The sequence below is a fragment of the Pituophis catenifer genome, unplaced genomic scaffold, assembly GCF_029215685.1.
Source record: "Pituophis catenifer annectens isolate HBS135680 unplaced genomic scaffold, rPitCat1.0.hap2 SCAF_3, whole genome shotgun sequence".
NCBI classification, from domain to species: domain Eukaryota; kingdom Metazoa; phylum Chordata; class Lepidosauria; order Squamata; family Colubridae; genus Pituophis; species Pituophis catenifer.
In genome coordinates, this window is record NW_027256883.1 from 37956128 (window position 1) to 37969630 (window position 13503).

Genomic DNA, 13503 nt, shown 5'->3' on the forward strand with positions numbered 1-13503 from the left:
ACTTGGCCAATTTAATGTTCTTTAATGGTTCAAAATCACATTATGACTTAACAACATGCAATGCCAAGTCTTATTGAATAAACCACAACTGGCTGAGTTTACATAGGCTAAGCTATTGCTCATGGTTCAGAGACTCCAGAGGCTGAGTTTACAAAATATATACAAAATGAAACAAATTATTCTGAAAGAGTAATGTGCTATATGAAAATAATGTAAATATCATCCAAGTCCCTGATCTGTGTTTTGAGCATATGGCTTTCTAGCTTCTTGTCTGAAGCCCTGCAATAAAAGGGAACTTACCACTTCATGAGGCAACCTACTTCATTGGTTGATGGGTTCCTACTAGTGGTGGGATTCAGCCGGTCCTCTCTGGATTGCGCGAACTGGTAGCGGCGATGGCAGGAGGCCCCGCCCAGCCGACCTGACGTAACATGCACCTACTATGCATGCGCATATGAGGTGTGTGCAAGCACGCTCACATTTGTGAACTGGTAGGGAAGGTAAGTAAATCCCACCGCTGGTTCCTACTATAAGAAAATTTTTCCTCATATCTAACCTGAATATATTTCCCCGTAATTTCAATTTACTCATTCTGGTCCTGCCATCCAGGGTGACAGAGAATGAGTCCATTCATCTTAGCATTAGGGATGAGCTTAATGTCTTCTAATAGTGAAGAAAATAAACTATAGTCCATGTGTCAATATAGTCATTGTGCTAACAAGTTGAGACATACTATAAAATAAACTAAATCTATCTCCGCAACCTATTCTTAAACCTAATCCAAATGTTAACCAAGTGTTCATAAGAAATTCTGAATCTGATTTTAAGCCACATTTCTTATGCCTCTCTGAAAGCTGTAAAGCTGCCCTTTTATATGTTCCTTTGGAGCAAGAAGAGAAAGAAAGGTTTATTGTTAGAACAGATATGAAAAATTAATTCACAGCTGACTGACAAGCCAATTAACAAATCATTTTGAACCAGCAGGTTTCTCTTAACAAGGGCAGAATTGTTCCCATATAGCTAGTAAAGCAATTAAATTTCTCTTTAATTTCCATTAATTAAGTATGTGTAAATGGTTTAAAAGAACATGTTTGAAATGTTACCTTTAGTGGTGTGTGTGTGGGTGTGTGTGCCTCTGTCTGTGTATGTTATAATTATTTGTTGAAGATGGAATATTTAATAGTTCGGTCAAATATGGCTGAAGGTAAATGACATTAGAAATTGTTTGATAGATATTAACAGAAGAAAAATGAGTATTTCCTACAGCTATTATCCAGAAAGATGTTCAATATTGATTATTAGGCATTGTTCTGGTTGGATAAGAAATCTGGTAATGCAAAGAACTTTTCAAATTTTCACAATCTGCTTAGAAATATAAAAATGCAGAAAATTATTGCTATGTTGAAATGTGTCCTGGAGTTTTCAGTAGTGTTCTTTTCCCGCAGAAAAAGATTTCTATCTACCTTGTCCTCAGAAATCTCTTTAGAATTTCTTTTAGCTTACTTTATTCTTGAAGAATGGTGTAAGGTGCTTCAATGTTTTTGTTTGTTGCACATTATTCCTTCATTGTGATGCTTCCCTGATTTCCTATACTTCTAACATGGTGTCTCTTTATGAAATACAATGGAAGGACAGGAAGCTTGGGAGAATGAATAAAAGAACCATTAGAAGACTATATTCACTCATTCCTTGATTACTTCATAAGTGGAGGCTTGTATTATGCAAATCTCATCAAAATGTTTTGGCTGTTAAGTTGAGTTAGCATGGAGAGAAAATAGAGAATACATTTTTATCACAGTATTTTATTTGGTTCAGAGGCAATAGATATTAAGTCTCTCAATATTATTTATATGGGTTTATGAATAACATCTTTGGGTATAGACAGTGATTCATTATAGAGTAACAACATACAGATTTTGTTCATACATCACACTACACCATTGTGCTTTATTTAACAGAATGTAATTAATCAATCAGATGAGTTTGTATAACATGATAATCATAAATCATGCTGTTCGAATCACAATGGCTGGTTTAATGCAGTATACAGTATCAAAACCAAACAAACTTCATGGTAGTTTAATGTGATGTTCAATCCCAATAACAGTTAATACATAATACAGGCCAACAAACAACTGAAAATTGTTTCCAGAATAAAATCCAGGATTATAGAGTTCTATCTAAGTATATACATGAAATTTTATACCAGCCCAATGATTACCCCAGGCTTTGTCAAGTGGCATGTCTCTTCAGTTTCCAGGCAGGGTGGTTCATTTTACTGGTACCAGAATTCTTTTGAAATTGGCAGAAGCTGAAATTTGGTCTTTTTTTTTTTTTTGCTGAAATACGTGCACCTCACCATCTGCATTACAGTCCTCTCCTGTCATTGATTGTCCTGGCTATAGAACATTTCCAGATGAAAATACTTTTGAAACTATATTCTGGCTTTGGTGTAAAATAAGCCCTTGATAATTCGAGGATGTGGTAATATGGGACATGACTTTGCCAACAAATCTGATAAAACTTATTTGTTTTCTTCAATAGCACTATTAATGCTGTTTCGAGTCAGCCAATGAAAAGAGATTTCTGGCAGAGTTAAAATAGTCTCTGCAGCTGGAAACTTTGTCCACTGACTTGGAGTTTGGAAATTAAAAAAGGAAGGGTGGGGAAAAAAAAAGAAATGTCAACCTGATACTATTAGTCATGATTGCAGAGAATGCTGGAAGCTTTAGAAGCCCTCAAATATTTGTCTTCCTTTTCCTTTTTGCTCATGCCTTGGAAATGAATCTTTCTTCTCCACCAGATAGGAAGGGAGGAAAAGAGCATGTCACTTCGTCAGAGGGATGTGTTTGTTTCTTGTTCTACATCAGAAGGTAGTCAACACACATCCATTTTAAGTGTTCTTTAAAAAGAATTCAGACAGGTTGGGAAATAAGCAGCTTTTCTGGTAGCATTTCAAGACTTTGATGATTAATTTGGGGCCAAATTATACGTGTTGCAGGAGAAAAAGTCGGATGTGAATAGAATTCCAATGCATCCAGAAGGTTCCGGCATAAAGGGAATAACAACATGGACAGAGCCTGATTTTCTGATAAAAATCACTCTTATAACTTGCTATTTGCCTCATAAGATAAAAGATGAAGCAAAAAAAAAGAAAAACAAAGCTTTTGTCCCTCAGACCTCTAAGCAAAAAGCAAGCAGGAGCTGGGATGGGAGTGGGTGTTAATTGGGGAAAGGGATGAACAGTAATAGGAAAATAATTCCACAGCACTGAAGATTCATCATCTTATTCCTATGGCTACTGTAAACAGAAGATATTAGACCCACAGCATCCAAGGATAGTTATGCATGCTTAAAAAGAAGCATTAAGTCATCATACATATAGAGAAACATTATAGTGATTTTGTTCTACCACGAGATAACTTAATATTATGGAGACACTAAAACTTCTTCCAGATGTTACCTACCCTGTTTCCCCTAAATAAGACATCCTCTGATAATAAGCTCAATCAGCATGTGCTAAAATAAGACCCCCAAAAATAAGCCCTCCCCGAAAATATTTAACAGCATGTGCAGCTGGTTCCCGCCATTTCCTCTGGTTAGGGTTAGGGAGACAGAGCTGGAAATCAGGTAAGACGGCAAGAGGAGCCCCGTCTTGCTTCACATGTCCCAAAATAATAAGACATCCCCGAAAATATTGTTTTTTGTTTGTTTGTTTGTTTTATTAGATTTATATACCGCCCTACTCCCGAAGGACTCAGGGCGGTGAACAGCCACAAAGTAAAACACATAAATATAAAGTATTATTTATTTCAAGATTCAAAAAATGTAAGACGGGGTCTTATTTTCGAGGATACACTGTACATCCTATAAGAATAATGAACTATTATTCTTTTTAGACGGCATTAGTACTGGGCATTTAATAAGTTACTTCTTTTTAAATATGTACCAAAATAAAATTGGGTGCTGCTGGAGAAATGATGGCTGAGGATGGGGGTGGCAAGAATACATGTTCTATGTACTATACATAACTTCTAAAAATAATAAACAGATTTACTAAAATGTATCAGAAAGGCTTGTGTCAGCAATAATAAATGTAGTAATAAGAATGATTATCATTTAACTATTGGAAGGAGCTTTAAAACACAAAGGAAGGACATATTTACAAAGCACATAATTAATCTATGGGACGGACACCATAGGAGTTTGATTGGCCAATATGGTATTAAATGTATTGTAAACCTACACTTAAAACCACAGTGTACACTTAATATTACAAATGACTAAACAATGTTGGCTTGTTTGACAAATCGTGGCACAGTGTTAATCTATAACTGATGATGTAGGACACACAGTTAAAAACTCAAACCACTGACATATATTAACTCTAATCTAATTACATTTATGTTACTGATTGTTTTGGAGATAAGAATTGATTAAAAGGCCAGGAAGATCTATGTGTCTTTGAAAATATATCTTTAAGTTTCCTATTCTTTTAGTGCCAATTATTATTACAATACATGCATGAACAGGCAGAGATTATGCAAGTGAATTTCCCAGTAGCTTGTTACAGGGCTAAGGGAGAAGTATCATTTGCATTCCTTAAAGAACTGATTGAGATTCCAAAAACAGATTGGAAAGTTGAAGGTAAGAAATGCACAGCTTGAAAGTCTTTACTTTTTGGCAAGAAAGAATAGTCCAGATTGACATAATCTGTGACATAGTTTCTAATGAAGCATTGATAATAAACCATTTATGAACAAGACGCTCTTTAACCCATTGGGATAGATACACAAGAGGTTTTTGGTTGAAATTCTGTCAGCCTTGAATAGACAAACTCATCCTGAATTGAATTTAGAGAGGGATTCAAATGTAAATATAAACCATAGGGAGAAAATGCTTGAGGAGGTATGTAAGGTAAGTTGCAAGAAAAATCATTGGGAAATTAAGAAAAGGGGAAGACATCTTTGTTAATTAGCATTCAGCTCAAAGCAGTTACGTATTGTATTTTTACAGATGATTCTTTCAAAAGTGACACAATATAGACAAAAATATAAGATTTAGCTGAATAAGGAAACTCAAACTAATTCTGACAAAACTGACAATAAGAGAGGTTAAAAATGGATTGAAGAGTATGTGACTAAGTTACAGTCAATGAAGATATATTTCTCATTGTGTGTTTATTTCAATTTACTGGGAGTGAACTCATATGGAAACATATTTCTCAATAGCATATAGAACATTGAACTACAAATGCAAAGCAGGAAGCTGGTTATGAGACTGGTTGGATTGCCAAATATCAAATGAGTCAAAAGGCTGCTAAAAGAGAGCAGGTATACAGAGAAATGGAATAGTTCCATCAGTCTTCATAATGAAGATATTTAATAACTGCAGAACCATTTTTAAACTAACCAGTTTCAGTATTTAATCAGACAGAATAGATGAGAAATGAAGTTTTGAGGCTGTCAATCTAAAGATTAAAAAAATATGTTTACAAATTCTAATATTACTGCAAGTGAATGAGCTCAATATAGATAATACTATGTCCAATATAAAATCTAATGAGAAGCCAAGACATTATAAGCACATTGCTCCAATGCTGAATTTTAACTGGAAGAAAGCACCACTAAATTAAACTTTTAAACTATTCTAAGTGTAATGAGAGGAACAAAATTTGCTGAACCAGCATGGCTTCTGAAAAAGGAGTTTTCTTTCTTTTGCAATGTAAGGATATAAGTGGAGGTATGTGATCTAGAATATAGTTCAATCAATCAACCAACCAACCAACCAATAAACCTTGTGTACATATACACATAAATACAATATTAATAATAAAAGTATTGTAAAATTAATTCTATCTCAAAGCTGTACTATTCCTACCTTCCATCTGGCTCCATGCTATGAATAATTTCTAAGATGGGGATGTGGTGTTTTCCCTTTGTTACTCTGAAAGACAGCAGAAGATATGCTAAACAGTGCAATAGCAATAATTAAGGGCAGAGGACCAGCATGTCTTAGGATGAGGAATTTCACTTTCATATGATTCAGATGTTTTCTTTGCAGCCTGAGGATTAGTTTCTTGACACCTGATTCCATGCTTCCTCATCCCATATTTCACCAGAATATTCAAGTTTATATTTGAGTTTGGGATTATGGGAGGACTATCTTTGAGTAGCCAATTTCAAACTGGCCTATGACTAGCCAAGGTGATATTAGGCCAGGGGTGTCAAACTTGCTTCGTCATGGTGGCATCATGTGATGTATTGGGATTCCTTCCCCTTCGCTAAACCAGGTGTGGGCGTGGCCAGCGCATGATGCATCTGGCCCATGGGCCGCGTGTTTGACAGCCCTGTACTAGGCTAATTGAAGTAGCATTGGCAGCTTTTTAACATTTTGCCCAAGAAATAGTGTAAAGAGAGTGTCAGCCTCCGCCTTTACTGCTTTGGCTGCCATAATAACGGGAGGGGGGAGAGCTAGGTAGCATGGGGGGGGGGGGAAGCGTGCTGGAGGAAAATGAAACCAATAGTTAAGCCACCGGACTGTATCTTTGAAGCTGCCGTCGGGCCAATGGTCATGGCATTCCTGATTGATGATGCTGCCAGACGTGTGCTTCCACCTGACCCCTGGGAGACCTTTGGATTGGATGATTTACGGTGGACAGTGGGAGGGGATGCTTTCTGTATTCAATTTTTGCGCGTATTGCCTTAGATTCTGCTTTCCTTTGGTTGCGTTCACTTCATCTTCTAATAAAAGTACCTTTCTCTATAAACAATGGAGTTTGGGTCATTCTTTCCTGGACTTTGAAGGAAGCACACCTGACAGAGAGTGATAAAAATTTATGTTTAGAGTTGATTGATTGATTGATTGATTAATTGATGTTGGTAAAATATTATACTATGGTGTGATATAGTGTACATTTATTTAGGCTTATAGGCTTTTTTACTCATGACCAACATGATTATTTTTTTAATAAAGCATTTTGACTATGATTTAAAATGATATTTTCTTAACCGAATAAACATGTCCTTATTGAGACCTTTATATGAATGTGGCCAATGTTGAAAATCAGGGCTTTAGCTTTGCAATACCAATGTGAGAAAGTTATTAATATGGAGAGAGCTTATATTCATAGGAGTTTTTTTCTGTTGCTTCTACCTTGCAACTTTTTTTTCCAGCTCCCTTACTGTTGGGTCATTATATTTTGTCCACCTGAGCAGATCTCTGGGATTATCTTCCTATTATTTAATTATTTTTGCTTGTGAAGTGATAAATGAATTATTCTCTCTAGCTAATTATGTGATACTACAATATATACTTTATGTTCTGTTATGTAGTACAATGTACAGTATATTATACGACCGAGAAAAAGATTGTAAGTTCAGATTTTTGACAACCATGGAACTAGCATTTAGATATTATTTGATTCTGAAATATATTTACATGACTTAAGAATCAGACAGTTTTAGGAAGAAAAATCCCGCTAATGGGCAGAGATGGATCTGGAGCCAACCTCTGCCTTAATCACAGTAAGGCTGAATTAGTACAAGTCAAGAAAGCACATGAACACTTCATCACTGACAGTGTTAGTATTAATTTAAGGCAATCAAGTTATTTAATAGCAAATTGGATGGCAGCGTATACTGTACCTGAAATCTCAGTGGTGTTCCAATTCACAGTAAATGAGATCATGATGACAAACATCAACTATAAGGATATGAACAGTTGGAGAGAAATATTCTGTAAGAGCAATTAACTCCATCATGAAAATAGAATGGAAGTGGAAGAATAGGATCACGTTTTCCTATGGGGAGAGCCATCTATATTTCTTAAAGTTCCCATTCTTATCTGGTATCAGGAATAGCTACCAACTAGAAGATAACTAATCAGTCAATTCTAAAGGGAGAAAAAAACTCCTAAACTGTTCTTTGGAAGAACAGATGCTGAAGCCGAAACTCAAATACTTTGACTACCAAATGGGAAAAGAGGACTGATTGGAAAAGACCCTGATGTTGGAAACATTGAAGGCAAAAGGAAAAGGGGGACAGCAGAGGATGAGATGATAGTGTCATTGACTCAGTGAACACAACTTTGGGAAGACAGTGGAGGATAGGGTGACCTGGCGTGCTGTGGTCCATGGGGTCGCGAAGAGTTGGACATGACTTAGCAACTGAACAACAGCAGCACAAGGTAACTTGGGAGAACCTAAGTAGTGGGAGAAAGTCAATTTTTCTCCCTTTGCCATAGAGCTTGTTGGAAATCCAAGGCTGACAACTTTAGAAAAATTAAGGAACACTTGATATAAAATGCATTTAACTGCAATATTTTTAAAATGCCAACAGTATTAATTACAATCTTGAGGTTGTATTAGTTGTGCAGAGGAATTTAATCCTTTTCTCCTGTGATGTGATCCTCAGACTCTGTGTGTGAGAAATCCCTTATTACTTCACCAGGGAGAAATACTCTTTCCATGCTATCCCCTTCACACACACACACCAGAGGTGGTATTCAGCAGGTTCTGACCAGTTCTGGAGAACCGTTAGCGGAAATTTTGAGTAGTTTGGAAAACTGTTAAATACCACCTCTGACTGGCCCCGCCCCCATCTATTTTCTGCCTCCTGAGTCCCAGCTGATTGGGAGGAAATGGGGATTTTGATTTGATTTTGATTTTGATTTTATTAGATTTATATACTGCCCTACTCCCGAAGGACTCAGGGCGGTGAACAGCCAAAAAATAAAACAAATAGATTACAAAATTTAAAAGACAGCATAAAACCACATTAAATAATTTGGCCCGGGACAAATTAAAAACACCCCCCATGGTTAAGACAAATTTAAAATTTACAATTTAAAAAGGGAAAAAGTTAGGCCAGGCCAGCCTGTTGAAATAGAAAGGTCTTGAGGGTGCGGCGGAAGGTGCGTTGATCCGGGATCCTCCGTATCTCTGGGGGCAGCTCATTCCAGATAGCAGGTGCCCGCACAGAGAAGGCTCTCCCCCTGGGGGCTGCCAGCCGACACTGTTTGGCCGATGGCACCCTGAGGAGCCCCTCTCTATGAGAGCGTACTGGCCGGTGAGAGGCTACTGGTGGCAGCAGGCGGTCCCGTAAGTATCCAGGTCCTAAGCCATGGAGTGCTCTAAAGGTGGTAACCAAAACCTTGAAGCTCACCCGGAAGACCACCAGGAGCCAGTGCAGCTCGCGCAGGAGAGGTGTTACATGGGAACGCTATGTTGCTCCCATAACCACTCGCGTGGCCGCACTCTGCACCAGTTGGAGCCTCCGGGTGCTCCTCAAGGGGAGCCCCATGTAGAGAGCATTTTGCAGTAACCTTCCCCTGGAGTGGGGTGGGAATGAAGATTTTACAGTATCCTTCCCCTGCCATGCCCACCAAGCCACACCCACCAAGCCATGCTCGCAGAACTGGTAGTAAAAAATTTTTGAATCCCACCACTCACACACACACACAAACATCAGTAGTATCTTCTGAGAAAAGTTTTATTCAGGACTGGGATAAATATTGCTGTGACTGAAATAGTTGAATGTGTTTTTTTATTGGGTGTTGCTATCTCATTTGTTTGCTTTTTGTTTTTAACAGTATTATAGATATTATAGATATGAAATGTAAAGGTGCCATTAACACTGTCACTAGTTATCTTTGCTAAGATAACTTGACTGCAATCATAATGCTAAGGAAATTTAATATTAAGCAACTAAAGCCACGTTCTGAATAACCACAGCCTGATTCTATACATTTACAATTAGCAAACTGGGTTTCTTGTATGACAAATTGATAAATAAGGATATTATTAAATAAATTAATGCTTAGAAAAGACAGATAGAGTCATGAGTATTGTGGCCTGGCTGAGAGTTGATAAAAATTGTGATTCTGGTGTTGGAAGATCCAGGCATTTGACAGTTCACAGTGAATACAAACTGCTTTCATTTGCTAGGTCTTACAAGCAGTTCCGGAACTTAAAAATCCTTTTTTCTAGAAATTCCTAAAAAAGCTTTTAGAATCCTCTCTTACAATAAGATTTAACCATATTAGATACAAATGTGTTAACACTCACTTCTTTTTTTGAGATAAGATTTCCACAGTTCAGTGTTACTAACTTCAACAAGTGTGAATTTCAACTCTCAGAATTTCCTATCAGAATGCTGGCTGGGGAATTCTGAGAACCGAAGCCCACACATCCTAAAGTTGCTGGGATTGAGAAACAATGCTCTAGGGGTGGATTTATAATTCCAGAATTCCCAGATATCATTGTGGGGTTCCAACACATTTGGGCAATTCTGATGGGGGAAATCTGCTAAAATCTCAAACATTGTACAGTACACAATGTTTCTTCCCTCTAAAGCAGGAAAAAACTTTCTTATCCTACTAATTTGCTCTTCTTTTTACCTCCTTTGGGACTGGCAAAGTTGAAAAAATGATTGATGGGGAGGGCCTGTATAATTAATTTCTGCAACATATTTGAATATATAGTATATTCTAACGTCTTCCAGACAGAAAGAAATAGAAATTATTTTCAAAATCTGGCTGTCAAACCTGTGGCTGGGTAACTTTAATTGGGTTTTCTTGTTTGTATGACATTTTTAACCTTCTCCCGATGACCTAATTAACACACTTAAGTGAACAAGGCCCACATTAAAAGATAATTAGGGTCAGTTATATTTTCAGACCAGAAAATATTAATCCAAACTAAGTTATAAGAGTGCTTAATTTGTCTGCATGAATTCATTTGAATAGTTTCAATTCATGAGCTACTAGATCAAGTCTTTATGTGTCTTATTTAAGTAATATGTAACTCTCCAGATATTGCTGTCCAGCATAGGCCATGGGATGTGATAATGGGAGTTGAAATCCAACAACATTTGGAGGCAACATGTTTATCCCAATGACATTCGTGTACATGAAATAACAGCTTGCAATTACTGTGTTATATAGTGTAAATTCTTTAAAGAAAAGATCAACATTATTGGTAAAGGCAGCACACCTAAGACAGTTGATTCCTATAGAATTGACAAACTTTAAATTAAATTGTATATAATGGTTATGGAATTATCTTGGTTAAGTGTAGGCATTCTTATTATAACACTTCAATGTATTTCTAATTAAGACCAGTTCTTTCTTGGTTATATTTAGTATGGTAATCATTCATCAACAAGACACTTTTTTTGATTTAACCAGCTGTTTATTTCCAGTCTAGATTTTTCCCAATTATTTCACCTGTCTTCTTTCTCAGACTCTAAACATGCTCTGAATAAATGCTGCTTTCCCTAACTGCTTTTTTTTAATGTTTGAGCATTGATCCAAGTAAGCAACATTTAGATAATGTTTAAAAAAGACAAAGGGCTAATTCTCTTGGGTACATTGGGTTGGGGAAGGCTAATTGCTTTGTGAATTATCCAGTTTGTAAGTACATGGCTGGTAATTTCTTATTATAAAATATAACCAAAAGTAAAACACAAATAAAAGCACATCATTCCAATGCAATGTGGATCTCTTGATGATCCACTAAATGTAAGATTACCAGTTCAATTGGAATTTCCAATGAGTTTGAAAGTTTCCAAATAGTTATCATTCTTATTTTGAACTCAAAGACACTCTGTCTTTCTAGAGTTGAGTCATAGTTGGTTCCTCCATCTGCAGGCCTTCACAGCCACCAGACACTAGGTAATCACCTCTATGGCATCATCTGCCCCACCTGGGGTGGAGCTGTATAGCTGAACATCATTCTCATAACATATGGATGTTATCATATGCCACGGTGTTGAGGGACCTCCCTAGAAGCCTCCTGTAGATGTTAAATTGATGAGGTGAGAGACCCGAGTCTTGATGCATCTCATAAAAGATGGGCCTTGGGAAGGACTTATCAGTTTCACCATGAAAACAACATTCCCACACTTCCCAACCCTGAACCACTCTAGAGGGTTATTATGGTTAATCGTACTGAAAGCCACTGAAAGATCCAGGAGGGTCAGGATGGGCACACTATCCCAATCCCAAACCCTCTATATCAGGGGTCTCGAACCTTGGCAACTTTAAACCTAGTGGACTTTAACTCTCAGAATTTCCCAGCCAGGTGGGGAATTCTGGGAGTTGAAGTCCACCAGGCTTAAAATTGCCAAGGTTGGAGACCCCTGCTCTATATAACATCTAGAAGTGCAACCAATAAGTATTATAACCCATCTTAAAATTCAACTGAAAAGGTCCAAATAATCACATCATCCAAGGTCCTCTGAAACTTTGATATGTGGGAATGTCCTGGGAGATAGAAGCAAGAGCTGTAACCTTGGCAACAATCTGATAAGAGATAACTCAGTCCACAGATGGTGGAAAATCATGGAAAGTATTCCCCTTAGTTCTCTGGAGACTAAAAAAGGAGGGGGAAATAGTCTTTCAAGATTGTGTTTTATGTAATCTTACAGTAAGTGCTACCCTTATTGTGAGGTTACAAAACCTAAGTATAAATCAATAAAACATATACCAAAGAGAGAAAATAACAAATAAGAGAGCAAAATAGCCCAATAACTAAGTGTCCAGATTTTCATTTGTTTCTTTAAAAATATTAACATGCCACTTTAAGAAGAGTTGTCAATTCTTGGGAACATTTGGAATATAACCAAAATGTTCTCCTTAATGATGTCAACTACACCTCAGAAAGGAGAAGCATATGGAAGACTTCAGTAACACTGTTGGCTCAACACATTTGCTAGCTGAAATAACGACACCCCAAAATCAAGGTATATGTAATCCTTGGTTAATAGCTGTCCTGTTTAGAGACAGGTTTAAATTGCAATAGTGGTAAAATAGTAACTTTATGACCAGTGTTTGGACAGGAGACAGTTGCAGTGTACTTACAGTCACGTCCTCACAATTTGGAGTTTTTGCAACTGGAATGATTTTATGACCATTGCAGCATCCTATGCTCATGTGATTGCATGTGCAAGTTTCTCAGCCAGTTTCTGACAAGCAGACTCAATGGAAAAGTCAGCAGAATAGAGTAACAGAGCTGGAAGGGGCCTTGGAGGTCTTCTAGTCCAACCCCCTGCTTAGACAGGAAACGTTATACCATTTCAGACAAATGGTTATCCAATCTCAAGCAGTAAATAATGTGACTGTGATGTCTCACTTAATGACTACAAATGATTTGCTTTATGACTGCAGGGGAACTGATATATCATGATAAATACATCGTGATCATTTGATGTTTCATTTAATGACCACATTACTTCACAATGGGGTTGCCGGTCCAAACTGTGGCATTAACCGAGGACTAGCTGTATGTAGACATTTTACCTCTGAGGTAGAAAATCCCAGAAGTGCACTCTATGCCAGTAAAAATACAACAGTATTCATAGCTACAAACTGAATATCTGTATGGAATTATGTAACGCTGCCAATTTTTTAAACCAGAATATTGTCACATATTACACACGTCCCATACTTTTGTTGCTTTATCATTAATCAAGGAACGGGTTTCCCTAATATGACTCCCACCAG